The sequence below is a fragment of the Pinus tabuliformis genome, chromosome 9 (genome assembly GCF_031772625.1).
Source record: "Pinus tabuliformis cultivar Carrire ecotype Pingquan chromosome 9, CPIR1, whole genome shotgun sequence".
NCBI classification, from domain to species: Eukaryota; Viridiplantae; Streptophyta; class Pinopsida; order Pinales; family Pinaceae; genus Pinus; species Pinus tabuliformis.
This window is the reverse complement of record NC_142307.1, coordinates 219,530,038-219,548,083: the sequence shown is the minus strand read 5'-3', so window position 1 is coordinate 219,548,083 and position 18,046 is coordinate 219,530,038.

Here is an 18,046-nt window from a genome sequence, read left to right as displayed (position 1 = left end):
TCCTTATGAAATTGTTGTGTTTTTGTATTTTCTTACTGCGTTTCTCTTACTATTTTCCAATGTCGTTGTATTTTGCAATCTTATCGATTTTTTACCTAAGATAACATAGACACACACACACCAGCACATGAGTTTGTAATACCTGCATTAATTAACTGAGATCACTCACAAGTGATTTTTAGATCAACTGGGATGTTGACTAGGCATCCGTATAGCCTAGTCAGCAAAAATAATATTCAAAGGAATATTCCCATAGGTGGCTCAATGGGGTTGTGACAAGTGTCGGCCTGATATTGGTCGAGAGCATCTGAGGTGAAACAATTAGACGCTGACACATGGCAAGCACGTAGGCCACCATGTTCCCTCCAAAAGGTCAAGTAAAATTATTTGCAGGTCATTGGAATCGAACCCACAACCTTGTGCGCACAAGCCACATGCTCCACCGTTATGCCACAACCATTGGTCTTAAAAATATATGGGTGCCATTTATATTTAATGTGATAGCATGTGAACCTTGGAGGTAAGGAGCCACCCCTGTGGACCAGCCCCCTACCCATATGAACAACACTGCAAACCAAGGGTTAGTGCTTAGTGCTAATCGCGTCATTAACGCGGTAAGTGGAGTTTATCGTTGATTAATCCATGATTAAACATTATTTAATTTCATTTTAACTTGGTGGAAGTTTGGAAAGTTTGATAAATTCAACATTTTTCTCCATTTTTTGGAGGGTTAACTGGAGTTTCTCCAGATTTGGGGGAGTTTTCCTAGGTAAAACTGAGGAGACCATAACTTCTTCTATTTTCAACCAATTTTGGCTCGAGAAGAGTCATTCCTAGATGATTTGGATGCTTTGAACACAATCAAATGGGTTGTAGAGGAAAAAAGGCACTTATGTATGTCATTTTTCTGTGTTTACTTTTAAGGAAGCCTAGGGCCACCAAGGGAGGAGGTCATGCCTAGATCAGCTGATGTCCAATTGTAGAGATTTGATAGTCTTTTTTTGGGATTTTGGGTATTCTGAATCCAATGCAGCAAGTTGAAAAGCCATTGGAGAACTATAGGTTCATGTAATCAGAGCATTAACCATTAATCTAAAGAGGGCCTCGCCATTGAAGCAGGTCCAAGGGGATGTAGCCCAAGAGGGGTGAACTCCTTTATCAGCGTTGTGTTATGAATTTGTTGTGTTTTATTTCTATGCAATTTACTTGTCGTATATGTGTTTTGAAAAGGTAATATTAGCCTCATAAATTTCTCATAAAAGACACTTAAAACTTGACACATAATTACTCCCATTTTGGTTAAGTGAGACGATCCTAAACACATTTTTTAATACTGATGAGGGAGCTTGCATAATATTAACAAGTTTCCCAACATTCTAATCATGGACCTATCCAAAGCCTATGACTGTCATAGTTGGCCCTACCTAACGAGTTTTTTGAAGTCAATTGGTTTCGAGAAACGATAGGTAAACTTGGTCTTCTTTTTGGTTTCAACCCTAATGTGCTCTATCTTTCTCAATGGCCCCCATCTGGAACCTTTAACCCTACTCGAGGCCTTATACAATGGGACCAAGTTTCTCCATTCCTCTTTATCTTAGCCACAAATGGATTGGGAGTATTCTCGAAATTGGTGGTTCATTCCTCCCGTCCTAATGGTATTTGACCTTAGGGCTCTGATTTACCCATCACTGATCAACAATTTGTAGAGGACATCATGCTAATTGACCATGTTTCTTTGAGGTATGCCCAAAAAATGAAAGAATTTTTTCAAGATTTTATGACAGCCTCAGGTACTTTGATTAAGAATGAGAAATCAAATATCTTCTTTTTTAATACCCCTAGTGTGATCCAAGCTTTCCTATCCCGCTTGTTGGGGTTTGGTATAGGGACATTACCTATGAAGTATCTGGGTATGCCTTTAGCAATAAATCTTTAAAGACCTCTTGTTGGTAAGACATCCTTGTTAAAATTCAATCAAAGCTTAGTGGATGGGGGTTCTGAGCTCTTAATTTGGTTAGTAGAACTGTTCCTATAAAATTTGTCCTTCAATCCATCTCGATTTACTAGATATCAGGAATGACAACCCCTAGAACTTCCTTTTTAGCCATGGTAGACATTTTGAGGAAATTTCTATGGCAAGGGGCACAAAAATTAAAGAAATTGGACTTGGTATATTGGAATAATATTACCCTTCCTAAGATTGTCAGAGGATTAAGTCTTACAGACCTGTAGGATTAAGTCTCAAAGACCCTTAAACCTTAAACCAAGTTAATGGGAGCTAGGTTATGGTGGATATGGTCAAAAGGAGGACCTAATTTATGGAATAAAAATCGACCTGAAAATATGGTATGTCAATCCAACATAAACATATCGTTATATATAGGGACCCCCTCAAGGATCTGCAATTTGGAGCTTGGCGGCAAAGAATAGGGATGTAATAAATCAACATTTTTCAGGGAAATCTGAAATGGCCACACAACTCTACTCGAGTAGGAATCTTGGCAACAAAGAAAAAAATTGTTTAGTCGAAAGGATCCTAGAGACATCTTCCTGTATACAACTAGTAGTACTTTCTATATAGTGGGCCAATTTTGGAAAACCTCTCCACAAAGCTCAAGATGGAAAAAATAGAAAGAAGTTTGGGACTAGCCAAATTCACCTCCCTTAGAATAATGTCAAATCATAGATCAAGAGCTCCAATCAAGGAAAATAAACTACCAAGAGGTTGAAGACATCATACGATGTGGATATTCGACCAAGGGCACATTTAACATCTAGTAAGCAAACAAGATTAGACTGGAAGAACCCAAAAACAACCAGTGTTATTTATGGAAGAAGATATGTATGAATAAATTTTGGCCTAAAATTGTTCAATTTCTATAGCTGGTATGCCATGGGAGAATCTTGACTTCGGACCAGCTTCAGAAGTGAGATCTCTAGGGCCCTTCCTGTTGTGTTCTATGCGGGTGGAACAATGAACATTTGGAACATTTGTTAAACACTTGTCCTTTTGTAATCCAAAAATGGAACGAGCTTGGTAACTTGTTCAGGAACTTGGATAAGGGCCCCGAGAGCATTACAAAAATAATAATCTAATAATGTAAAGGTATCTTCTCGAGCCCTGTTGTAAATCGAGCATGGAATTTAGCTCTAGGGTTCCTAATATGGGCCATATGGAAGGAAAGAAATAGCATAATTTTCAAAGATTGACAAAACTCTCAAGAGATAATATGGGCAGGGATTATGCAAAATATACGAGAGACTATTCTCTCAGAAAAATGGCATCTAGATGACTGGAAAGTCGCTACAGCTGAAGCAAGAATTATAAAGTTGTTGAACTTATCAACAAGTATGATAGCTCCAAGCTCATGGAAATTTTTTACCCCCCCCACATCATCACCTCTGCATTTCATGGGGCCCCCACAAGGTTTTATTAAACTAAGCTTTGATGGGGATTCAAAAGGAAACCCAGGGAATGTTGGGTATGGTGGTCTATTTAGAGATTATAAAATGAAAACCATACTTGTCTTCATTTCATATTGTGGCTATGACAGTAACAACGAGGAAGAATTCACTACAACCAAATAGGGCCTACTCATTTCTCAAAGAATAGGGCTCAAAAGGATAGTGATATAAGGTGATTCACGGTTGGTGATGGACTTAATGAAGATGTTAATTTAGGGCTCTCACTAGAAAAATTTGAGTCATAGTTGACGCATATATCATCTAGTGCAGGAGGTGGGAGAGATCCTTTTGTCATTTGACTACCTCCTAACTTCACATGTCAGACATGAAGGAAATAAATCTTATAACTTCTTTGAAAATTGGAGGTGTGCTCATCTGAGGAAATCTCTAGAAATGGTATGGCCACCAAACCCACTAGAGGATGATCTAGTTCCCCTCCAAGGTATTCTTTAGAAAGATAGAAAATATAGTCAGCAAGAGGAGGTGATCAGGAATAACATTCCTCGATGAGAGTGTGGGTCAACCCCATTGGACTTGTCTTAGCCCAACGATTAATTTGAATCCAAATAATCATTCTAGTCACCCTCCTTAGGCATGCGACACTTGGAGTGGTGGAAATATGCATGTGAATTTTAATGCCCCAGCTTGAAGTCGACAAAGGTTTAAGAACATTTGGAGTTGTAATAATTCTACCTGATCTGTTGAGTAAGGTAGTCTATGAACTCATGCTGTTGTGGATCTAGTTTGAGAGGGTGATTCTAGGTAGCCAATGGTCGTCGTTGTCTTCAGGTTCTAGCAACATTCATTGGTATGTTTATGGTCTTAACCTAGAAATTTTTTTTAGTATGGATCAGGCTATTCGACCTTTGACCAATGAAATGTATGGGTTTAAGCTTTGGCGTGATGGGAACGAGAAGTGCTAGAGGCATCACCTCATTGGGTTTCTAGTTGGGTCTAAGTCCATTGTCCTGCTTGTCCTGGTTTCTGTCAACTATGGTATTTGGTTGTCTTGAAAGGTGCTTGCATGGTTTGTGTAGTAAAGGGTTTTGGATGTGGGGTTCCTCCATACTCAAGCATGAAAGAGACAAAAGGTGTCTGGGTTTGTGAGGAACTTTGTTTGGCTCCAGGGTATTTAGGCTTAGGTAGAGCTCAAAGTCAATTCGTGGGTTCAAGTATCTCCAGTTACCTCCTCTAGTGGTAGAGGGGCCAAGGTAAAAGAACCTTGTTGACCTGTTTCTTGGTCAATCTCGTCCAATTGAATAGAATCTCTTAGGTTGGAAATTTCTGTTTAGCTAAAGGTCAATTCTAGTTTTGGAACTAGTTATGGCTTTATCTCTATCACCAAAAACTAGTCTCTGAGCATGGGGGTTTGATTTATGTGGCCTGCATTTTCTGTATGGAGTCATGTCAGAAGGGGTTTGGTGGGCTTCGGGATTAGTGTAGTTGTTGGCTCTATTTCCTTTTTAATTTCTAGTTTAATTTGGTTGGTGAAGTTGATAAGTTGTGGGGAGTGTCGATATAATGTTGAGGTCTTGAAAATGGTTGGCATGGCAAGTCAATTCAGGCTCTGCAATGGGAAAAGGAAGATGAATGAAAATAGTGGCATCCGTATCTTGTGTTGGCAATTAGTTGGTAGCAAAATGTGGCACAGATTCCATACTTGGTTTGTTTCATTTGAATTGGATTTAACAAGTTTGTAGTGTGGTTTCTACCCTTGGTAGCGTTGAGAACCCAAGCCATGACCCTACTCTAATTGATATCCAGAGTTGGGAAAATAAGAGTCTTTGTCAGGCAGTAGAAACAACATGGCCCAAGAAACTGGCACAAGGGAATATGGTTGAGGGGACCGAGGTTGGGGAAAATGAATGAAGGTCACTTTGTCACCAAAAAGCCAACCTTTCTCTTCTAGTGTATGTCTTGGGGCAAGTCATGGGTGCAAGCCATCCTATCAAATAATTCAGGAAGAAACTCAGGAATACCATTCCAGTATATCCAACCTGGTCAAGCAATTTTTTGCAGAGTGAGAGGATGATATCTGATAATTTGAGTAGGATTTCTAATTTTATATGGATGAGTGGAAAGAAGTGAACCTAGACCTAGGCCACACTCATGGTAGAATGTCTCAATATAAGTAGATAATCCATCTATTTTGGATGATGAAGAGAATTCTGGCAAAAGATCTAGAGCCGATTCCTATTCACATGCACGTAGCCCCTCGGGGTCATTCGGATTACACTAAATAATTTCATAAAATTCAGTTTCAATTACAGTAGAATAGTGGCTAGTTGAGCCAAATTGAGCAGCATATCCATTACATACCACACACAAAGTTGTTGGGTTATTAGCATTTATGTTTATAGTTATTTATAAAATAGGAAGTAAAGAGACTCTCAGGTTTATATAGCATAGCTAGTTAGACTTATCATTTTTTTTATGGATGGCATATTTTGTAGTTAGGTGGCCAACAAACCTGGGTTCCCTCTAGGCAGGTTGAGGCCACCTAACTCTCAGACATATGGATGTAACCTTATCTATTTTCAAAAATTAATGGAAAGGTACAACCAAGCTTACAAAAAAAAATTATATTAGGTCATATGGATGACTAATTAAACATGCATAGCATATTCATTTTTTTTTAATTATGGAAGACATTGCTTTTATATTTATAGAATATTTTATTTTTAGTTTAAGAGGACATGTGTTAACTCCAAGTTGAACACAGACATACTTACACTTTGTCTTCACCCTGGCTATAGAATAAGCCCCTGGGCTGCATAACCAAAAAAAACTATTGCAACATGAAAAATTCCTTACTAATGCAAACATTTACCTTATTAACCATGTAGAAAAAGGTTATGTGTCAAATTTAACTTGAGAAAAAAAAAGGAATTACACATCTTATGGTAAAATGGATCATTTTGCTAAATAAAATTTTCTTATATGAAATGAATGTGATAAATAAGAATGAGGAAATTCTCATGGAGGAACTTATTAGAATTGGAATAACCTCAAATCCCTAGGAAATTGGTGGATGGGGAGCCACATGGAATGAATCTAATTCTTTTAATTTATCAAAATTGATTGATCATTTTAATAAATAAAGTTATCTTATATATAAATGAATGTTATAAATAATAATGATAAATTTATCATGGAGGAACTTATTAGAATTGGAATAATCTCAAGTCTGTAGGAAATTGGTGGGCGAGAGCCACTTGGCACGAATCTAATTTTTAAAATTGATTAAAAGTAAATTAACATAACATATGATGAGTATATTCCCTTGAGAATCAATCTAAGCCCTCAATTAAAAATAAAAAATAAAAAATAAACATATCATCATCCACCTTAACTTTGTTTTTTGTAAGCTTACGAGAATCTTTTCATTCATTCATTTTCAATAAAGAAGGTTACATCCATAAAAGGAAGTTCAATGTCCTTAACCTTCCCATCAGGAAACTAGGTTTGTTTGCCACCAAACTGCATTATATGCCATCCAAAATATTAACAATTTAAGACTATCAAACGATGCCTTATATAAATGAATGTCTAGAAACCATCTATTACCTAAATAACTATAGTATAGATTACTAGACGACATATACCTCAATAAAATTGAATGAAATTAGGAGTTCCCATATCCAAAATAACTACTACTCATAAGATGACTCCATTGGAACTGGGTTCCTTAGCACTGGAGCTTGGTAGTTCAGACTGAGGAAGACATGGAACATGCTTCTCAATGCAAAAAAAGGAACATTCTGCTACTGGATTTGGAATTGGATCAATTGAATTTCTTTCTGAATTTCCTAAAAACTTGGATCATATTTAACAAATATTGCAGGAGAGGTCATGATAGATCTGGCCACAATACTTTTCATCATCCAGTAGAGATGGACAGTTTGTTTATATTGAGTAGTGCAACCTTGATTATGTCCTGGATTGAGATCTAAGTCGCACTAGTCTTCTATCTGAACTTCAACTTCTACCCACTGATTTAATTTTGCTTCCCATGTCGATAATTAGTTTAACCTGGGTTAGGGTTCCTGTATTATAAGCCTGGTCCATCTCGTTGATGATTTGATCATTAGTACTGTGGCCTCTCCTTCTTGGTTGTTAGGTTGAGGATGAACCCTTGCCTCCCCAATTCCTAGACTGTCAACTACAACCTCGGCCCCCATTTCTGTACAAGCTAACAACAAGGGATGAACACGTCATTTGAATTATCAACCAAACAATAGAGCCACAAGTTCTCAACTAAACAGGACAAGCCACAGTCTAGAACAAGGTTGTTTACTTATGGACAGGATAATTACATAAATTTTGAGAACCTGACACAATAACATGAAATAAAAGAAAGAGGCAAACATTGTTAGGCTCGAGCCTTTCATAGAAACTAAGGGTTGAATAGGACGACCACCTTTGATGTTCAATACTTTGTTCTAATACCCCATGCTCAATTGAGTCAATAAACAGAGAAAATCCAAGGTTAGTTTGTTGCCTCAGGAAGAAGGCTCCATAGGCCATCTCCCTGAGCCCAATAACAATGAGGTCCACACCATAGATGTAATAAATCAAATGGAGAGAATTTAAGCTCATTCCCATGCTTAGGGCCAATAATTCAAAGATATAACCAACACCGACGAACATACATTCCTCCAACAGAAGACTCCAAACCATAAATATACCATACATTCCCATTCAAGACAGTATAATTCCAAAGAAAACAGATACATGCATACAAACAAAAAAAATTGTATATGATGAAACCACAAAACTTTCCCATTTTCTACATAACCATTTCTCATGAGAATCACATTGCAAAGATTATCATTAAGATTTTGATAGACATTAGAAGAGTAAGTGGGCCACAGTCAAAGAGGAGAGAAAATGAGAATAACATACTCAAATACAATATCCATGAACTAGAGAGGACCAGTCACAACATAAAAGTAGATCCGCCTAAGGTTCCTTAGAGATAGGAGAGTGATTTCTAAGAGCCTATGCTTACCTCCTGGAGCTGAACCCCAACACAAGACAAATGCATGCATGGGATGCCGATCCATACCCACCTAGAGATTAAGATCCCCGTGGCTCATCTCATCACCATTAACACAACCCATCCACGCAGCCACCCCACTTAATTGATCTAGTATGTGAGGGCGATGATTGAGCTGCCCTACGACCCTTTCAATTATCATTTCACACATGACGAGAGTTCCGAGACGGATAATGAGTTGTCTCACACCCAATGACCTTATCAACCATAAGTTGAAATAAGAAGGACAATGAGTTGTCTCACACCTGATGACCTTATCAACCTTAAGCTGAAATAAGAAGTCTTTGAAAATTATAAAACAAATTAGTTTTAATATGAAAATCATAATTACCAAAAGCTTATTATTTCAACTTAAGGTGGATGAGGATCTGTTGAAGTTTTTTTTTGTCCTAAGAGGCACTCAACAAGGTTGTATGGGGTAGATCTCATGTACAAATGAAAATCTAAATGTATTCATAAACTTAAGAATTTATGGGGTAGATCTCACTAAAACCGTGAATGTAAATAACTAAATGTAAATGTAAACATTTACCATTTTTAATCTAAAAAAAGTAAACGTAAACTTAAATTTAAACATAAACATAAATATTTATTAGTCCTATTTAAAAATCAATCCAATTAGGGGAAGTATGGGGTAACTATGGGGTAGATCTCAGGTAAAAATGTAAACTTAAAAGTAAATGTAAACATAAACTTATTGTGCTGAGAGTAAGTGTAGGGTAGATTTCACCTGAAAAAAGTAAACATAAACGTAAATTTAAACATAAACATAAATATTTATCGGTCTTATTTAAAAATCAATCCAATTATTGTGCCCGGAGGAAGTATGGGGGTAGATCTCAGGTAAAATTGTAAACTTAAACTTAAATGTGAACATAAACATAAACACACATAAAAATGTAAACTTAAACGTAAATGTAAACATAAACTTAAATGTAAACATAAAGGTAAACACACGTAAAAATGTAAACTTAAATGTATATGTAAACATAAACTTAAGTATTTAAGGTAAGTATGGGGAACTTAAATGTAAACATAAAGGTAAACACACGTAAAAATGTAAACTTAAATGTATATGTAAACATAAACTTAAGTATTTAAGGTAAGTATGGGGTAGATCTCAGGTAAAATTGTAAACTTAAACTTAAATGTGAACATAAACGTAAACACACATAAAAATGTAAACTTAAACGTAAATGTAAACATAAACTTAAATGTAAACATAAAGGTAAACACACGTAAAAATGTAAAATTAAATGTATATGTAAACATAAACTTAATTATTTAAGGTAAACACGTAAAGATCTCACGTAAACTTAATAAATGTAAACATAAACATAAATATTTAAGGCACACGTAAAAAGAAATCTAATTATTATTATATATATAGACACAATATAAATTTAAAATATGAAGGGGTTTGTGAACACTTAAATAAGAGGTATGGTAAATAAATAAAAATACAAATAAACTAGAGGTATGATAAATAAATAAAAATATAAATAAACTAGAGGTATAGTAAATAAAAGAACTTGTTTTTATATTTACTCCATAAACCTTTTTATATTTACAAAAACTCAAAAAAGAGGTTTTATTTAGGTGAAGCCTATGGCCGAAATACCATATTTATAAAGAAAGTATAGTAAACAAATAAATATAAAATAGGTATAAAGATGTATGATAAATAAATAAAAATATATCAAATAGGATTAGAAATCAACATCTAATTATATACCAATCCTATGGGCCAAATACCATGGACCAAATTATTATTAATACCATGCAAAAACAAATTATTAACCCTCATATGATGATTATTATTATTATTATTATTATTATTAAAATTAAATCCAATATTCATATTAATATATTGATATTATTAAATTTAATAACTTTTTATTAATACAAAATTAAATTTGTTATATTATAATATATATTAATATATCATAATACATATATTAACTCTAGATATATTTGGGAGGGGAACAAAAAAGGCATAGAGTGATAAAGATGGAGAGATAAGGGGAGTGACAAGGGAGAGATGGAGATAAACTTAAGGAAATGGAAGAGGATGAATGAAGAGATATAGAAAGGGAGAGGAGTGAGAGAGATAGAGAAGGGTAAGAGAGGGGGAGGGAGACAAATATGGAGGTGGGAGAGAGAAGGAGAGAGGGAGGGAGATAGTGAGAGGATTGGAGGGAAGAGAGAGAGAGAGAGAGAGAGAGAGAGAGAGAGAGAGAGAGAGAGATGGGGGGAAGAGAGAGGGAGGTGGGAGAAAAATGGAGAGAGAGGGAGGATGAGAGAGAGGAGGAGAACGAGAGGGATAGAGAGATAGAGTTAGAGGGGGAGAGAGGGAGGGAAGAAGAAATACATAGAGAGTAAGACATTGAGAGGGAGAGGGAGTGACAAGGGAGAGATTGAGAGAATGTCTATATGCCTAGGGGTGAGACAAAGAGACAAATGACGAGAGATGGAGACAAAGGGGGAGAGAAGGAGAGAGAATGAAAAATGGAGGGATATAGTAACACATTTGGAGAGAGAGAGAGAGAGAGAGAGAGAGAGAGAGAGAGGAATAAAGTGATGGTGGAAGAGAGAGAGAGTGTGTGTGTGATAGGGGGAGAGAGAGGTAGGTAGGAGAGAAAGGGAGAGAGAAGAAGTATAAGAGAGAAATTGAGAGAGATAGGGAGGGAGTGATAGAGAGATGGAGTTGGAGGGGGATTGAGGGAGGGAAGAAGAAAGAAACAAAGCGTAAGAAGTGGATAGAGAGAGGGAGTGACAAGGGAGAGATGGAGAGAAGGGGTGAGAGAAGGAGAAAGAGAGGGATATAGTAACAAAGTTGGAGAGAGAGAGAGAGAGAGAGAGAGATGTGGAAAAGAAAGGGAGAGAGACAAAGGAAGAGAGAGAGGATGTGAGAGGTAGGAAAAGAGAGACATGTTAGAAAATTATATATTATAGAGTAATAGAAAGCATAAAATATTGTAAAAATATAAACATAGAAAATGCATAAAACAAGAGAGACATATATGTACATGGTTCACCTAGTTTGGGCTATGTCCATGGTGAAATAGCTAGTCCTTCCTTTTATATTACCCAACAAACTGAAGAGATACAACCTACAACAGATCTGTTGTAATTCCCTCTTCGCTCTCAATTTCCTCTCTCTTCCTCACTTAGAATACAGATCTACATAGACATGATACAATTCCCTCATATATAGTGAGGGGTTTCCCTCTAGGGAAAAAAACCTAAATTAAACATAACTTCTACTATCAGATCTTTGCCTAATGAATGGCCTAGATTGACTACAAAATTACAACATTTTACAATGCAATTTTACATCTATTTTTAGCTTCGGGAGCGTTGCCCCCGATCCCCCTACTAGGGGGTCTCCCAAAGGTCACAGTCGCCACCCCGTGGACTCCCCCTACAATAAATATTTAATAGACAGTTTTGCTGCCCCATTACGAAATGGGGTCCAATGCGGTGATACCTTTGAATACAAAAGATAATCAGGCTCCACATCCAACAATCTCCCACTTGGAGACTAATTATTGCAACTCCACCAGAACTTCAATTGTTGGACAATGACTCCACTTTGGACCTAGCTATTTCTCATCTTCTTCATCATACTTGAAGACCAATTGAAACTTAACAGATTCTTAGTTTCTCCCGAGTTACAACTTTTATTAACATATTTGTAGGGTTCTGGTTAGTGTGTATCTTTTCCAGCTTCAACTGTCCATCTTCCAACACTGACCATATGAAATGGTACTTGAGCTATATATGTTTAGCCTTGGAATGAAATGCAAAGTTTTTTTGTAAGATTGTAATGTACCCCGGTAACCTCGCACGTAAAAGTAGGGAGTTAGAATTTGTCAGGCCAAGCAGTAACTCTCCAAAGGCATAAAAACTGATTGGTGTATTATTCCATAGGTAACTCATTGTTATATACAATAGGGAGTGATTGTTCAGTTCATCTCCCGATGACTGTTCACCTTCCCAATTTATTTATTTACATAAAATTACCAATCATGAAGATTAGGTGTCAACATTCCCCCCTTAATTTGAAGGGATGTTGGTGAGTCCAAGCATCATTCTGAATCGTTCAAGATTTTCCTTTCCAAGTGCTTTGGTGAAGATGTCTGCAGTTTGCTCATTTGTGGAACAATGACAGAGATGGATTGTTTTGGCCTCAACATGATGTCAAATCAGATGATATTTAGTATTGATATGCTTTGTTCGATCATGGAATTTTGGGTTCTTGGCCAGTTTTATTGCAGAGGTGTTATCAATCATGAGTGGAGTTGATTTTACTTGTTTTACCTACAAATCTTCAAGAATTTTCCTGAGCCACACAATTTCTTTCGTTGCTTTAGCTGCTGCCACGTATTCTGCTTCTGTTGTGGAATTTGTTGGAACTGATTGTTTGCGTGATCTCCAAGAGACAGCTCCTGATCCAAGATTCATAGCATATCCTGAGGTAGATACTCCAGTTCCTTTGTCTCCATCGAAGTCTGAATCAGAGTATCCAATCAAGCTGAAGTCGTCCACCTGTGTATACTTGATTCCAAGGTCTTGAGTTCCCTTCAAGTACCTTAGAACTCTTTTTGCAACAGACCAATGTCCCTCACAAGGGTTTTGCATGAACCTGGAGAGGATTCCAATAGTAAATGAAATGTCTGGTCTGGTAGTAGTGAGGTAGATGAGACTTCCTACAAGTTGTCTATACTTTGTTGCATCCTCAAATTCCTTTCCTTCAATAGATGTGAGCTTTAAGTTTTGTTCCATTGGAGTAGAAAGAGGATTGCACTCTGTCATGCCAAATCTGTTTAACAATTCTCCAATGTATTTCTTTTGAGAAAGAAATATGGATTTTGGATGTTGGGTTACTTCAATGACAAGATAGTAATGAACATAGCCCAAATTAGTCATTTCAAAACTTTTCCCCAATTCCTTCTTTATGGATGCAAGGTAGCTTTGATTGTTCCCTGTCATTAAAAGATCATCTACATATACCACAAGATACACAACTGTTTTGCCAACTTTCTTGACAAATAAAGTTGCATCATCAAGATCAAAATGATTGAAGTTGAGTTTCAGATAGGGGTGATTTTAGGGGCGAATGTTCGCCCTTTGGAGAAATTAAGGGGTTTTAAATTTTTAGTGGGCGAATATTTTGTGTCATAGTACATTTTTATAAATCACCTCAAATAGCCCACCTCATTTTAAGGGAGAGGGTAAAAAAGGTAAATTTAGCCCTTGAAATTAGGAGTTACAACCTTCCATTTGCCCATTTTCAAGAATAGGTTTTATTTAAGTGAATCCATTCGCCCATTTTCAAGAATAGGTTTTATTTAAGTGAATCTGTTTGCCCATTTTCAAGAATAGGTTTGATTTAAGTGAATCCTATGGGCCAAAGGCCCAAATACCATATTTATAAAAGAGGTATGGTAAATTAATAAAAATATAAATAAATGAGAGGTATGGTAAATAAATAAAGCATTTTTTATATTTACTCCATAAGTCACCTTATATACATGCAGGGGTGTTAACAAATAAAACTATAAGTAAATTGGAGGTATGGTAAATAAATAAAATGTCTTTTTATACTTACTCAAAATGTATGGTAAATAAATAAAAATATAAATAAACTAGACGCATGGTAAATAAATAAAACCTCTTTTTATATTTAGTCCATAACCCTCATTCTATTTATGAAGGCCTAAGAAAGAGGTTTTATTTAAGTGAATCCTATGGGCCAAATACCATATTTGTAAAAGAGGTATGGTAAATTAATAAAAATATAAATAAGCGAGAGGTATGGTAAACAAATAAAACATTTTTTTATATTTACTCCATAAGTCACCTTGTATTTATGAATGGTATGGTAAATTAACAAAAATATAAATAAACGAGAGGTATGGTAAACAAATAAAACATTTTTTTATATTTACTCCATAAGTCACCTTATATTTATACTATGGGACAAATACCATGGACTAGATTGTTATTAATACCATGCAAAAAGCATTATTAACCCTAATATTAGTATTAATAAAAATAAAAATGGACCCATGGTATTCACCAAAATGGCACATGGTATTAAACCATGGTATTCACTTGGAATGTAGCTTATTTAAATGGGGGAATTAAACCAGCATAGATCCATCTTTACTTTGGATCTACTAACCCCCGAGAGGTATCAAATATCGTGATATGCAAACTAGCATAGAGTGAAAAAATATATGATCCGATCAAGAGTAAAACTGGATGTTCTAATTTAATGTATGTTAAACAGTTTAGCTTGGTTAAAATAAAAAATAAAATAAAAATCAACTATTAATTTTATTAATTTTTATAAATTACTAATAGTAATTTTTAAGCTCCAGGTTTATGATAACCCATGGTATTGACCCATGGTATTCATGTGAGCATAGACTATTTAAAGGGGAAATTCTATGTTAGATCCATCTTAATTCTGGGTCTACCAAGTGCTTAGAGGGATAAATAGATTTCATCCCCCTAAGAGTGGTAGATGTGGAGTTAAGATGGATATAGGTTGGTTTTTATGATAATGAAGATATTAAATAGACTTAAGAAATTATATTGTAAAAATATCTTAAGGTGAATGGTTAAAGCATAGACATTGGACAAGTATATTTGTATACTTCTGTTTTAAATTGAAACAAATCCACGGCTAAAAGGAATGGATTGATTGCACTAGTCATCCTTCTATAACTTTCCAACATATGTTGGAGTAAACAGATTGTACTTTGGGTAATTTTTCTAATTGCAAACGGGAACATACTTGTGTATTGGCAGGGTGGTTACGAGGTCCCTAGAAGTGGAGTAAACAGATTGCAATTTCGGTAATTTTTCTAATTGCAAACAGGAACATACTTGTGTATTGGTAGGGTGGTTAAGAGGTCCCTAGAAGTGATGAATTTGAATTTTTCTTGGTTTTATATATAGTATTAGTTTTTTTCTCATGCTATCTGTGAATGGCACGGGTGAATTTTATCCTACACCCGCTAGGTTATCGATATGTAATTTTGGTAATTTTGATTTCAAAAGATATTTTAAAGAAATGCAATGATTTCATTTGTGTATTCAATAAACACAAGATTTTATAATTGAGTAAAATATTCTCCATGCTTGGTAAGAGATTCACCAAAAAATTATATATACATATCATATTATTAATAAAACCACCTTCCATTTTTCTTATATACCATGGAGATTCGCCCATTTATTGTACATGTAAATTTAGGGGGGGTTCTTAAAATTTTCCCTGGTTTCAGAAGATGCTCAGTTAGTTTTTCATACCAGGCTCGTGGTGCTTGTTTGAGGCCATACAAGGATTTCACAAGTTTGCATACTTTATGTTCATGTCCTTTCACAGCAAATCCTTCTGGCTGGGACATAAAAACATTCTCTTTTAGATCTCCATTCAAGAAGGCAGTTTTTACATCCATTTGATGGACTTCCCAACCGTTCTGAGCTGCTAGCGCAAAGAGTGTCCGGATGGTGGCCCATTTTACTGTGGGGGCAAAATTTTCCTCATAATCGACCCCTTCCTTCTATGCAAAACCTTTTGCCACAAGCCTGGCTTTGTGCTTGTCAAGTGAGCCATCAAATTTGTACTTGTTCTTGTAGACCCACTTGTAGCCAATTGGTTTGGTTCCAAATGGAGGATCAACCAGCTTCCAAGTGCCATTCTTTATGAGAGCATCATACTCCTTTTGCATCACTTCTTTCCATTCATCATGAGAAGTAGCTTCTTTGAAGGAAGTTGGTTCAAAATCTGTAGACAAGTTCAATTCACAATCATAAGTAACATCCATATCAACAGGTGAATTAGAGTCATCTACATCACCTCCATTTTGTTGGTTTCAATTTATGGTTCCTGTTTTTCCAATTTCATCAGGATGAACACTTTCAAGTGTCTTTGTTAGCCACTTTGGGGGACCTTTCTGAGATGGTCCAAGCTGCTCTGTTGATTGAGTTGGGACTGAATCAAGATTGAGTCTCCCAATTCTATCAATTACATCACTTAAAGCATTATCCATCGTTGGAGTTTCATGCAAGGGAGATTGTTCTTCAGAAGAAGATTCCACATGTTGATCTAGTATAGGAATCCCTGCTTCAAGATGTGGAATCTGATTATCAAATTCTTGAAATGATTTCGTTTTTGCGAATCTATCCAAGCGATTAAGTTTCCACTCAACAACATTGTCAGATTTAGATGATTCAAGAAAAATTACATCTCTAGATACAACAAACTTTTTATTTACTTCATCATAGAGACGGTATGCTTTGGAGGTGTTTGAATACCCCAGGAAGATACACTTACGACTTCTAGCACCAAGTTTGTTTCTATGTACCTTTGGTATCAAAGCATAACAGGTGGAACCAAAGATCCTGAGATGTTTTACCGAAGGAACATGTCCATACCACAATTCATAAGGAGTCTTGTTTCTTATAGCATTAGATGGACATCTATTCTTTATATATGCAACACATAGAACAGCATCAGCCCAAAACATTATCTTTACATTTTTGAAGAAAAGCATGGATCGTACCATATTCAAGATTGTTCTATTCATTCTTTCAGCTACACCATTCTATTGGGGATTATAAGGCACAGTTGTTTGATGCTTGATGCCATGTTGGCGAATATAGTTTTCAAATTAATTTGATGTATGTTCTTTTCCATTATCAGTGCAAATAGACCCAATATGAGATTGTGCATCATTTTCAATCCATTTATGAAAATTCTTGAATGTTTGAAAAGCAAAAGATTTGTTCTTCAATAAATAAACCCAACACATTCTGGTGTAATGATCAATAAATGTCATGATATATTTATTTCCATTTGCAGAAGGAACAGGCATTGGACCACATAAATATGAATGAATGAGTTCAAGCTTCCTATGTTCTCTTGAATGTGAATCATGAAAAGACTGTTTGCTATGCTTTCCTAGAATGCAAGCATCACATTGCTTATGTTTCCTACAAATTGTAGGCAAACCAGCAACACCATTTTTCTTCAATAAGCGGAGACTGTCATAGTTTAAATGTCCAAATCTAGCATGCCATAATAAACTTGATGGAAGTGTACCTTCTTCATGATGAGAAATATATGAGAAATGTTGTGCATGAGCAGAGGTTCCTTACAGTTTGAGAAGTCTTTCTTCTTCTATTCCCCTCATGACAAGTGAGTGGTCAGATGCTTTTCTTACCTCAAGCTTGCCATCAAACATATGAATGGAGTGACCTTGCCGGCAGATGTGAACCAACGACAGCAAGTTTCTCTTGAGCTGTGGGAGATATAGAACATGATCCAGAAGAAAGTCTGGAAGACCAGGCAGTTTAAGCCTGATTGTGCCAAGCCCTGATGGCTTGATTTTTGACTGATCTACAAAGTATACTGCTCCAGCAACATTGTCAGTGAAATCTTCAAAAAAATCTTTCCTATGAGTCATATGACAGGTTGCTCCTGAATCAAGCAACCAATCATTT